Source organism: Coenobita brevimanus, chromosome 68, assembly GCF_032717465.1.
Source record: "Coenobita brevimanus isolate Jiangsu-jjx chromosome 68, ASM3271746v2, whole genome shotgun sequence".
Taxonomy (NCBI): Eukaryota; Metazoa; Arthropoda; class Malacostraca; order Decapoda; family Coenobitidae; genus Coenobita; species Coenobita brevimanus.
This window is the reverse complement of record NC_137021.1, coordinates 310,820-324,817: the sequence shown is the minus strand read 5'-3', so window position 1 is coordinate 324,817 and position 13,998 is coordinate 310,820.

Here is a 13,998-nt window from a genome sequence, read left to right as displayed (position 1 = left end):
TATTGCGAGACGAATTTGTGAGAGAGAGAGAGAGAGAGAAAATATTAGGAATAATATAAGAGGTGAGAGCAAGTGGAATTTAACCCCTTCAGGCCGAGAACGTCCTCATTTTTTTCCTTGCCGCCCACTTAGGGTTTTAAATTAACCTTGGCAACCTCTCGCAGGGAAGTGGGTTAAAAATAATCAACCCTTGAATGCGATGTCGTAAGTCCGTATTGTGCTTTCGTTATCTCCAGACGATTTGACTCAGTTTGGGAGACTCTTTCTGAACTGGTGGGGGTAGATGCAGCTTTCACTGGGGGGTTTGGGTGTGACTTAGAGAGAGAGAGAGAGAGAGAGAGAGAGGAGCTTTAATGAAGTGAGTAGACACAAAAACAAGGTCAGATACGTGTAAAACACACACACACACACACACACACACACACACACACACACACACACACACACACACATCTAGCAGACAAAGAAACCAAGAGAGATATTGACAGGCAAACAATTGGCGTGTAAACAGAGGCAAAATAAACGGCCTTCCCCACACCAGGAGGGAAGCTGGTGTTCTGGCTGGCATAGGAGGATCGTAACGCCTCTTCCTTTACAATTTATTTCACATATTTCTCGTTAATATTCTCCTGTAAACTATTTATTTTAATGTCGATATACTTTCCATCCATAACGTACTGGAGGATATTAAGACCTGTCGTGCAAAATAAGTCGCCAAGGAAGAGTTGTGAAGAAATACCCAACCCATCTTAGATTATAATCCTAAGTGGCTTTGTACATTTCTTAATGCCTCTTCCATAGCGATTTATTTTGCATATTACGCCTCATTTTCCTCTTGCATAATACTGATAGAAACTGTGTTTTTATTACGCCAATTTAAATACACAAGAGAGAATATTCACTTGTAATATGCAAAATCAATCGCTGAGGAAGAGATGTTACGAAGCCTCCAGTACCATTTAGAATACCAGAATAGGATTAGATTCACCATCACACGATTGATTCCTTGTTTAACTAGGATTAATTTTCCCGGGAAAGACATGGAAAGGAGAGTGTAAAGTCTTCCTATGCCTCTTGTACTTCCTAAGAAAAGAAATATTGGTTACGTGAGGAAAAAAAAGTATCGAAGCTTTGTTTATTTGTTGTAGCAGGATGGATGAAGATAAGAGAGTGCTGATGCATCCTCATTCCCTTGTTCTTCCTGGGAAAATAAAATCAAAATTCGAGAGGGTGGGGATCGTAAGAATGTTCGTAAGTCCCTCGCCCTGGATCACCCCCACCCAAAACCCACTGGTATTTTCAGGAATAAAATATTGCCTACTATTCCACTACGTCTACTGTACCACACTTAGGGAATGTCCATCACTTTTCTCCCCGACATAAGTCACGGAGAATCGCCAATGGGCAGAGGAATTAACCAAGCCTCTTTCAGCACAGGAATATCAACCAACGGGAGAAATATAAGTGAAATATTAGGCGAACCTTTGTATCTGTGGGTAGAGAAAAACATCGAGCCTCTGACAGTTTAAGAATACACTCGATAGGAAAACGAGAAGTAGATGAACTTTGGTATCTGTGGACAGAGAAATACACCAAGCCATCTCCCAGCTTAGAATTATTAGCTGTAAGACTAAAGTAAGAAGCGGAAGAGGCGGAATATTAGACGAACTTTTGTACCTATTGGCAGAAAAGCGTAGTCAGCCTCTCTCAGCGTCAGAAAATAACCAGGAGAGGAAAGCAAGAAACAGAAGAGTTGAAAATATTAGACGAACGTTTGTGTTTGACAGTACAAGCACACAGGACGCACAACTGGTTAGGAGCGGGGAAGTCCCTTTTGGTTGAGACTCATTTAGCCGGCTCCCTTGCCCATTATGGCTGAGAATCAACGGACATGTGACCGAAATATCGCCCTTACGGTACCCACGCCTCGCATACTCTCTATTCTAACCGGTTCACTCACTCACACTAGGTCGAGAATTCTTATGAAACCGAGAGGGACGTCGCCCTTACGGTATTTCCACTTCACTTATTCCCAGTACACCCCTGGTCACATGAGGTCGAGAATCTATGAGAAACTGAGCGTAATGTCGACTTTACGGTACATCATCCTGCTCGCTCACCCACACACGGTCTACAATCCTTGAAGGACTGAGGGGGACTTCGACCTTGAGGTATCCCATCGCCGACGAAGATTTAGGGAATGGTAGCGATGGGGAAGGGGACGCGTGGAATGATGCAAGGCGCTCAGTGTTGGCCAAAGACACTCGCTACGTGCTATCACAAGGCAGGAGGAACGCAAAAAAAAAAAAAATATAAGGGAGGGGGGAAGGCAGAAGGAGAAAGAAATGCGGAACAGGAGAGAGAATGAGGACCAAGTCAAGAACAGGAACGTGTAAAGGAAAACAGAAAGGATGAGGAAACGTTTAAAATAAAAAAAAAGGGAAATTAAAACGTCTAAAGGGGAAGGAGAAAACAGAATATAACAAAAAAAAAGAAAAGAAATGAGGAGGGAATGTTGAACAAAAGAAAAAGAATTATAGGGTAAAAGATTAACGCAAAATAAAGGAGGGAACGAAGGTATACAAAATGAAAAAATGCAAAAAGAGGGGCGGAAAGGAGGAGAAAAGAGCCAAAAGGAGAAAAAGATGCATGGAACAAAGAATTAAAAAAAAAAGAGCATAATGGAAATGAAGGAACGAGGAAACGCAAAACTCAAGTAAAAAATAGACGAAAAAAAAATCAGAAGTATCAAAGGGAGATTGAGACACGGAAAAAAATAAATACCGAATAAGGTGGAAATAAGATAAAAAAAAAGGGAACGAAAAAGCACAGTAATAATGAATGCGGAAAAAAAGGGCGCAAAAAAGAATGAGAAAAAAGAAAAGGAAAAGAAGAACATGAGAGTGAAATAGGATGCAATAGTAATAGTAGTAGTAGTAGTAGTAGTGATAAAAATGACAATAATAGTTATAGTGATGATAGTGAAGATGGCAGTGATGATGGTAGTGGTTCTATAATGCACAGGTGGGGATGGGTGGAGCTGGGTGGATGATACCATGTCATTATAGAGGCAAAAAGGTGTACCATCCACTGGGCCGTGTTCTTATGGGTGTAGCAGGCTCCATAGCACTTCTTCGTTGTTATATATTTTTTTCTAATGTATATATATGAGAGAAAGAGAGAGAGAGAAAGAGAGAGAGAGTGTCAAACCACAGTTAAATGACGCACTAAAGTCCCCGAGGTGAGAAAAAATTGGAATGACGTAATGAAAAGGTGAAGGTGGAGGTGAGGTGAAGGAGGGAGGGAAAACGTGGGAAAGTAATGTCAGTAAATCATCATCATCATCATCATCATCATCATCATCATCATCACATTCATCAGTAGCTGCAACAGTGTCATATCATTATCATCATCTCTTCATGTTTATAAGGCAGTTGTAATCATCATCATCATCATTATCATCATCATTCTAACCCAGGTTGCCACTATTACAGCTGGATTGGACGGGCCCCAGAAATATACAAGCAGGGCAGCGATCAACAGAGTGCCAGGGTCAGTGGAAGGGTAAGTTAAATGTAATGATGAAAATAGAGAGTATTAATTTTCTTCAGTTCGTTATTGTAGTTATGTTACTAGCTTCCTCCAGAAGGTTTGACTCAGCTTATAGGGATTTTTCTTTCTTTTTTTTCGAGATAGATGAGTTAGAAATAGCATTCATTGGTTTTTTCTCCACAAAGGGCTTTGCTAAATTGAATAAAATCATCTGCAGGTGGCAAGATTGAGCTGAGAAATAAGATTACATGGGAGTGGAGATAGTAAGCATAAACTAAATATTGCAGAAATTAGCGTATAATCACACACACACACACACACACACACACACACACACACACACACACACACACACACACACACACACACACACACACACACACACACACACACACACACACACCGCTCGCTGGTGCAGTGGTAACGTTCCCGCTTGCCAACTGGTGGACGGGAGTTCGCGCCTCGCTCAGGTTGCGAAAAGTTTCACTGACAAAGTGGGTGGTTACTGTCCCCCTTGAGCAAGGGGACGGGTGTGTGCGTGTGTGAAGGTCACAGCCTTGCCCTTAGATCGGACTATATGAGCTCTCAGCTCCCTTCCGGGAGGGTAAAAGCTGACGATCATGACCATCAAGTGATCCTGACTGATCCGGTGAATTACACACACACACACACACACACACGCACACACGCGCGCGTGCGCAAGGCCATTAAATCACGCGATTTCCTAGTAATTACGGACTTTTATCTGCTAGGTCACGGATTCGTTTCCTGGAAGAGGGAGGATGGAAGTAGGAAGAGGAAGATGAGAAGGAGGAGGAGGAGGAGGAAGAGGGAAGAAGAGCCAATTGGATTTGGAAAGGGATTAGAACAAAATCAGTGACGTGTGTGTGTGTGTGTGTGTGTGTGTGTGTGTGTGTGTGTGTGTGTGTGTGTGTGTGGGCGTGTGTGTGTTTGCAGAAGGGGGGAGGGGAGATGAGGTCAGGGTGGGGTAGAGGGGGGGGTGATGGTTTACAAAGTAAGGGTATTTCCCCGTCTTAACTCCCCCTCCCTCACCTCCACACTACGTTACACAACACTGCCTATCCTTGTTTCCACCTTCCCACACTTTCACCACACCCACCCGTCTCTGTCTGTTTATTTATGTATCTATCTTTATCTATCTATCTGTCTATCTCTATAGATATCTGTCTATCTATATATCTGTTTATCTCTCCATCTATGTGTGTGTGTGTGTGTGTGTGTGTGTAGTTACGGTCAGTAGTTCATTTACGTGTGTGTGTGTGTGTGTGTGTGTGTGTGTGTGTGTGTGTGTGTGTAGTTACGGTCAGTAGTTCATTTACGTCTGGAAATCGTATATAAGCGTCAAAAGGTGGTTCATTCATTCATTCATTGCCAGACGCCATGTATCCCAAACGGGGTGGCCAAAGGCTTAGAGTTAATTGTTTTACAGGGAGGGGCACTAATCCTCCACCAACCCCACTTGACACGTAGGGAGAACGTACCAAACTATATTCTTTTCACCGTTATTTGGCTCAGATTTTCGTCCTTTTGCAACTTATATCACGTAGTTCAGCGGCAGAATATAGACACTACGACGGCTCTGTACCCTTGTCATAGCACTTCTTCGTGACTAGCACTACATTCTAGTGTTAATCGATTGCTTCATGCCAGCATTCAAGGCAGAGGTAACAAATTTACGCCATGTTAAAGCGAAAGTCTTGAATGGGCGTAAAAACCCAGTGAGATCCAGCCTATAAAATTCTATAACCCCTTAATGGTCGGGGTAACTCTAGTACTGGATTCCAGCTGACACCAGACGATTTTATTCAGCTGAGTGAGTCATAGGAGTCCAAGAGAGTTGACCCTAGCAACAAGCTTTATGCCTGCTCGGTCATCGTCTTCTTCTTCCCCAAATTAGGTGGCGGTCTCTCTCTCTCTCTCTCTCTCTCTCTCTCTCTCTCTCTCTCTCTCTCTCTCTCTCTCTCTCTCTCTCTCTCTCTCTCTCTCTCTCAAGTATTAAAAAATGTAATAATTGTCATTGTAAGTTTTCATTACACACACACACACACACACACACACACACACACACACACACACACACACACACACACACACACACACACACACACACACACACACACTACTTGTGAGAAAACCTCTGCAAGGAAATAAGTTTTATCAAGAATATATACTTATATTGCCAAGATGCCTTCAGCAACATTATGGAAATTCGCATTTTTTGGTGGGCGGGGTGGGATGGGGTTAGGTTGGTAAGAAATTATATATGTTTTTGGATCATACCTGGGAGTTAGTACGAATGAGACTAATGAGGTTTTATTATCCCCATCAACGAAGTTAGACGGAAGTAATAAGTTCATTCGTATCTCATTGTTTATATACAAAGCATCTCAAAGAATTATTATCAGATTTCATTGGAATGTAGTGGACAGGTGGGTAATGGGTCAAGGAAGAGTTGGTTAGACTTTGAGGTGAATCCAGATCCTGATGCAGGAATAAATAATGAATTTGATTAGCGTTGGGAAGGGTACGCGCTCTGCAAGGCCTTTCTGGGGACATCATCAGGGGCGTTGGTGTTCAGGGCTAAGCTACTCACTTTAGACTTTTAAGGCAAGAGTGTTCAGTTGTTCGATTCTGAAGATGAAGTAAGTTTTTTATTTTTTTCCTCTCAGTGCTTCCGACTCTAGGTATAAACAGGAAATCCGTTCTGAGTTCCAGGAAGTCTCATACGTGCCCCACGCCTTCACATGCCATCTCTTGGATGCGAATACCCACCGTCCGCACTGAATAAATACTGGGGCTGTGTAATTCATTAGGTGTCATATTGTTGGTGGGGGTGTCCTTATATATGACATATCGGTGGGTCTTGAAAGGAGAGATGGTGAGGGAGGGAGGGAGGGAGGGAGGGAGGGAAGAACGAGGTGAGAGAGAGAGGAGGAATAACAGTGATGGAAGGTGAGGGAGGGAGGGAGGAAAAGAGGAGGAACAAGAAGGAAAACAATTACGGGAAGGAAGTGGTAGGAGGGGATAGGAGGAGGAAAAGTGAAGGAGGGAAGAATTAGAGTAAGGGAAGGAAGAGGATTGGAGGGAGGAGATGGAATGAAGGAAGGAAGAGGGATAAGCGTCCAGTTGAACAGTGAATAGGTAGAATGGGTAACGAAGGATAAGGGAGAGATCTAGAGAGGGAAGGGGGAAGGGGAAGAAAGATAGAAAAGACAAGTTAAACAGTGAAAGGCAGGGGAGGATGGGAAAAGGGATGAAAGAAAGAATAGAGGATAGATGAGGATGACAGAGGAGCAGAGGTGAGGGTAGGTAAGGGTAGATAAGGCAAGGTAAGGGAAGGGAAGAATAGATGAGAGTAGGTTTGGGAAGCTGTGGCCAGGTGTGGGTAGATAAAGTCAGCTGTGGGCAGGTGTAGGTAGGTGTGGGTACATAAAGGCAGGTGTTGGTAGCTAAGGGCAGATGTGGGCAGGTGTGGGTAGATGAGGGCAGGTGTGAGGAGGTGACTGCACGTGTGGCTAGTCAGGTGATGGCCCTAGGGTTTGGACAGAGATGACTTGCTCCCATCCACTGTGGTCTTGTTGCCGGGTCTCGATAAATGGTCACAAAAACACCAGCACATTATATAACACCACGGCTAAGGTCTCACACACACACACACACACACACACACACACACACACACACACACACACACACACACACACACACACACACACACACACACACACACACACACACACACACACACACACACACACACACACACACACACACACACACACACACACACACACACAAGGGGAAATACACTTGTGCTGCACAGATATAAACAGATTAAAAGTAAGGCAGGTAAACAGATAAACAGCCATCGACAGACAGACAGAAAGATAGATGGAAGAGGTGTACCTATAGAAGGAGAGAGAGAGAGAGAGAGAGAGAGAGAGAGAGAGAGAGAGAGAGAGAGAGAGAGAGAGAGAGAGAGAGGGAGAGAGAGAGAGAGAGAGAGAGAGAGACCTGTAAGTTGTGATACAGAGGGATTGGGAAGGAAGGGTAGGATTCACTCTCCACTGAAGGTTAGCAACTTTTTCCAATGTCTCTCCCGTCAGGATCTTTCTCAGTCCCTGCAAGTCTTCCTCAGTGCCTCTCCTCTTCTGAATATCCGTCTTTTTTCCCACAATCTTTTCCTTTGATAGTAGTAATATAGCTTTAGGTATTATTATTATTATTATTATTATTATTATTATTATTACTATTATTGTGGTGATGTTGATGATGACGATGATGATAGGTATGCAAGAGAGGGGTGTGTGAGCTGGAGAGTGGGAAGCCTTGATGGTGAAGGACAGGGTGACGTGGAGGCGATTTGTTTGTGGCCACTCCTTATTGGATTAAGACGTCTGAGTATAGGTAGACAGAATTTAAAGGAAAGTAGGGACATATCCATCACAGTTATCCACCCGAAGATTATAGTTCTTTCATGTTAACGTGGTTAAGATTTTGTCTCTTTTTGCTGTTTATTTCCCGTGGCTCGGTGGTGGAATAAGACAGGTTGAATCCTTTCCATTGCGCTTCTTCGTGACTAGCGCTGTGTTCTCTTCTTACAGCTCGCCTTTCGAGACGGAGATATGTCAGTTTAAGGCCCAAGTTAAAGTGAACAGAGAATAGCGTAGAGGGCGTGACAGGGGCTGGAACTCAAGTTGTGGAGATTTTGGTCAGTTTAAAGTGCAAAGGGTATAGGATAGAGGACGTGGTAGATAAATGTTAATTTTTGGCCAAGTTAAAGTAAACAGAGTATAGCCTAGAGGGCGTGGCAGGGGACTGAGTTCATGGGGAGGAAATTTTGACCTCGACGAAGCCCCTTTGATGACGAGAATAGTAAACACGTAAACAGCAGCAAAAACGGACTGTCAAGTATAAGATCGTGTTCATGGTCTTCTTTGTGGTTTGGGAGAGCGTAGGGTGAGGATGAGGGGTGAAGGGGAGAGGGAGGGAGAGGGAATGGTGGATGGAAAGATGCGAAGAGAGAGATGGATGGGCGAATGGATGGACAGATGGATAGACGCTTGGACGGATGGATGAGTGGATGGATGGATGGATGTGGTGCTGGTGGGAAGGAAGGACGGAGAGAGAGGGGAAACTGCGAGCACGGATGGGGAACTAAACCAAGATCAAATGGAAGGAAGGAGGGAGAATAAGTAAGGGATGAATAGATAGCATAAGAGAAGAGGGAGGAAAGGAAGATAGAGGGAGGTGGCGAGAGTAGGATAGTAGAATGGAAGGATGGGAAGGAAGGAGAGACGAGGAGAAGGAATGAAAGGATTGAGGTAGAGAGGGTGAGGGATGGATAGATGTTGGAGGAATGAGGGAAGGGCAAAGCGGGTGCATGTAGTGACCAACAGAGAATGAGAGCGAATATGAATGGTACAAATATTTGGTAACAGATGACTTTCATGCAATATAAAATCGTTCATAAACAAGAAAAACGAGGAAAAAGAAATAGCCCGAAGAAAGAAGAAGACAGCTGAAGACGAGATCCATCGTAACAGACTCCCTGATAAAAAACGAAAAAAGACAAAAACACACCCTTCACACATACAAACACGCCACCATTGATTACCGGGCGTGGTTGTAGAGGGTAAAAAAACACTTGATTGAGAGGATACAACGTGATGGCATTTTGTCTTGGGTGAGTGAGGCGGGGAGAGGCCCGGGTAACATCATCATGTGCTGACGGGCATGGCTAAGCAGAAATTGTACGCTTGTGAATCTTCACTTGGGTAGATTTTTTTTTTTCCATTGTCCGTTTAGCACTCTCAGGCTCTCATGAATCAGTCTGAGGTGAAAGAGTCAGCTGTTGAATAGAATTCTAGAGTTATCCCCGCCATGAGACGGTGAGAGAGAGAGAAAAAAAAAGCGATTTGAACGAACCTACGCATTATTCAACTTACCCAGAACATCATTCAGCTCGTAAAAAGGCACAAAAAGTAAAACGAAAATGCATGGGACTCGTGTTGATCCATGTATCCATGAACACAAAAATAATAACATATAATTCAGCCAGAAAATCGCTGCATAAAAAACTGTTGGAAAATTGATGGTTGAGTCTCGAACGGACACACATGTCTGTAAATAACACACTTTAGCAAGTATCCCAATTCAACTTTTTCGACACCGACTCCAGAGATATTTACTTCAATCAGATCGCAGATTCTGACTGCCACCATCGATTTTATCCGTATTTTAACGATATTCTATACACCTTTTACTCTAACCTGGCCTAAAGCTGCCATCAACCAATCTTCCATGCCGTATTGTGAAAATGAACACTAAAATATGACGCTAGTCACAAAGAAGTGCAATGGAAAGGATGCAGAGCCGTAGTATTGTCATTTTCCTCCATTCATTTGCGTGAAATAAGCTGCAAAGGGACGAAAAATTAGGCCAGGTTAAGGTAAAATGAACGTAGTGACTTTTAGCATTATTTCTAGCGATTTACGGATTTTTCTTTTTACCATGCGACGCTTTAGCACCTTCTAACTTGTCATCTCTGCGTGATTTCCATTGTAAAAAAAAAAAAAAGTGTAATGGAGGACTTGGGAGAAGGTGGGTGTCTGTCAGGTCAAATAACATACCATACTGCCCGTGTAAATGGCTGGGCAGATTTATAGGTTATGAAACATGGATGAACTTGCACATCTGTCAAAAAACACGCCATTTCCCTCGTTGTTGTTGTTGTAGTGGCCCCGGGACCATCTGAACGTGAACCCAGTGGACTACAGGCTTAAGCTGCCGTTTTCAAGCAGAGGAAGGATGAGTGTGAGGTTAAGGATTAGCAGGAGGAAGAGGAGGAGAAGGAGAACAAAAAGAGAAGAGGGAAAAAGGAGAAAGAATAAAACTGTAACCAAGATTAATAGAAAAAGAAAGAAAAAAAGGTGAACGGGAATTAAAAGAAGGAAGACAAGAAAATAAAGCAGGAGGATAACAAACAAAACTGGAACAATAAAGATTTCAGACGGGCACCGTATATGGATAAAGAAGAACACTAAACGCCAGTCGTCTCAAGGTGATTTCAGGCCTGCCCCACCCCTCCCGAATAGGAAGAGGAAGAAGACGGTGGAGGGGAGAAGGGGAAGGAGAAGAGGAGAGGATCAAGTTTAGAGGAAGATAACGAAGAATAAGGAGGAGGAGGAAGACGAGGACGAGGATGAGAGGTAGGAGGAGGAGGAGGAGCATTTACATAGGCATACATGGCCAGGAGTTACTATGGTGTGGTTTTATGATTTTCTCTTGGTAAATGTACTGTCGACTCATTTAGGGGTGGGCTTCCTCTGTCTGGGTGTTTCTGCCTCCATGTTCGTCTGTCCGCCTGTCTGTCCCTCTGTCTGTCTACCTGTCTGTCTGTTTGTCTCTCTGTGTTTCTGTTTGTTTATATGTTTGTCATAAAGGCACAAACATACGTACGTTTTTCGTCATACGCTCCTATCCACACACGAATTCAAGACAAGTGCCTCTTTCCGTCTGTCTGTCTGTCTGTCTGTCTGTCTGCCTATCTGTCTGTTTGTCTGTCTGTCTGTCTGTCTGTCTGTCTGTCTGTCTCTCTCTCTCTCTCTCTCTCTCTCTCTCCAAATTGATTTCTTCACCCTATGATCTGGTTCTCCTTAATGGCATGAATAACGGGATACCAAGTGATTCCGGTCCTGTGTGTGTGTGTGTGTGTGTGTGTGTGTGTGTGTGTGTGTGTGTGTGTGTGAGAGAGAGAGAGAGAGAGAGAGAGAGAGAACTAGAGTGAAAGCGATACGAAGTCAAAGTCTTAAATTCCCAAGACCTGAATATCCTGACCGAGCGGATTGTGTGAAAATAAAGGAAACGAAAGAAAATAGAGCAAAAGATGAAAGTGAGTCGCTGCCTTGAAATGTACCGTTCTGGGGGACCTTGTTATCGATATAAGGTAATACAGGACGGGATAAGAAATACCTGTATAGGCAGAGAGAAATTTATACAGAAGTGTGAAGATATTTATGAAGGTCTTAGTACGGTACAGGAAATGGAGTATAGAGGCTGTAAGGGGAATGCTTGGTTAGTTTTTGCACATATTTCTGTAGCGGTATTAGATTTTGGTACGGCATTAACCAATGGCCCTGGACGTGGGGGAGGGACAAGGGGGCAGTTACCCCTCCTGAATTTTTAGTAGGAGGGCAAACGGTTTTTTTTTGTCCCCTCCCTATATTCCGTCCTGAACTCATTACAAATATGTTATGCAACACTAACAAGAACTTTGAGTACAAATTCTATAGTATATTAATCTTCACTAAAGCATGATCATATTATATTACGTTAAACAGAAATAAGTGATGACTGTTAGTTTTTAGGACAGCCACCATTTACATGGTCAAGAATCTCTAGATAAACACGAGGATGATATACATGTAGCATAATTATTATTTCTTGCGCTGATGCATCGTTCCTCCTGGAACTTAAAAGGGCTGACCACACGGCAGAAAAGCTTCCAGTTGTCCTTGTTTAAATATGCATTCCTCACTCCATAATCTCTGCTCCCCCTCCCCCCATTCCATCTCGTTATGTATTGCTTCACTCGACCCTCTCAGCATACTGAAGGTCTCCTCTTACAACTGCCCCTAGTAATTTAGTTTCATATACTATATTCTCAGATTCGCTTCCGACGCTACTGGCATGAGGTGGATGGATGGGGTGGAGATATATTTAGGAGTAGAGGAGGGGGGGGGGACAGTCGAATGACAGAGGACATTGTGACATGGGGGCGATTTGTTTGTGGCCACTCCTTACGGGACTAAGACCTCTGGCTATACACAGATGGATTAGTATGAAAAACCAAGAGTGGGAGCATTACAAAATATTTGGAAATATACATGCAGTAGATATATATTTTCCACGATGGACATTTTGTTGAATGGGATAAGAACTGTAGGTATTCTTAAAAGATGTGGAGGAAGAAGCCTGGCATTGAGAAAATTGGTATATTTGACCTGAGTGGTGAAAAAGGTGTATATGGAGCAGATTGAGAGGAGGCGAGGAAGGCGAAAAAGAAAGTCACTGGATATAGAGAATGTGTGTGATAAAGCCGAGGTGGACGATGAAGAAAAATTACTGATGACAGAAGTATATGGATATAATATTTATGAGGATGTGCAGCCAGGAACAAAAGGTCGCCTAATATTTAACCTCTTCCTTCTTACTTTTCTTTGCTGGTTGGTATTCCTAAGCTGAGAGAGGCTTGGAATGCTTGTGTGTCCATGCATGCAAAACTTCGCCTAATATTTTATCTCCTCTTTCTCTCACTGTCATCTACTGGCTAATATTCCTAAGCTGAGAGAGGCTTGTTATGTTTTTCTGGTCACAAATTATTCTCTTTGACGTGATATGCTGGTGAGGGAAGTGACGAACATGCCTTATAAGTGAGAATTAGACACAGTGGAATAGTAAGGCAACTTTTGTCTCTGAATGCACGACAAGAATGTATCATCTTTTAACCCTAGCAGTCGTCGGAATGGTCTCCACCGTTCAGTTGCTATGAGAGCGACTTAATCAGCAGACGCATTGTTGACTTTGGATGGTATTATCTCTGGGTGGAGCCGGGGAAGGTGATGGCTTGAATGATAAGGTGATAAATGTGTGGCCCAGTGGCGCTGATGAGAGTTCTGCTGTGTGTGTGTGTGTGTGTGTGTGTGTGTGTGTGTGTGTGTGTGTGTGTGTGTGTATCAGGATCCTTCAACCTTCGCTATGTAGGAAATAGTAGTGGGAACAGGTTTGCGGGAATGATGATCATGATGGTGATGATGATAATTACTGAGAAGAATGATGTGTTTTTGTAGGACCAGTCATAAATGAGTAGGGACGTGTCACGGGAGCTATTGTTGCTGACTGTACCGTTCAGTTTATCATTCTATTTCGTCCTCGGTCTTCCTGTCCTCTTCTGATCTCCCATTCCTCTGCAAAAACATCTGTTTCTAGCCGAGAGTCTTGGTATGATTCTCTGCCCGTAGATACAAAATATCGCCTAATGTTATATTCCTATTGCTTTTCATTTTCCCTCCCTGGCCAAAATACCTAAACTAAGAGAAGTATGGAGTGTTTATCTCTGATTTTGTGCATCAGTAAGGAGAGTGACAGTCATGCATGAAGTGTGAAGTAGACGCAGTGAGACAGTAAGCAAACTTGTCTCCTTGACTGTTCAAACATTTTACTCATATTTCGACAGGCCTGAGAAAAAATGTAATCCCTTTCAGTGAACGTCCTTGCCCACCATCCTATCGCCGTTATTTCTGGTATCATAATATTCTGTATGTGATATAAATCTTGTGTGGAAAATATTTACTCTTTGTCTCGCATTATTTCGGTGTTTGAAAATGTTGGGAAAAACATTGAGCCCGCTTTACTCTGATAACG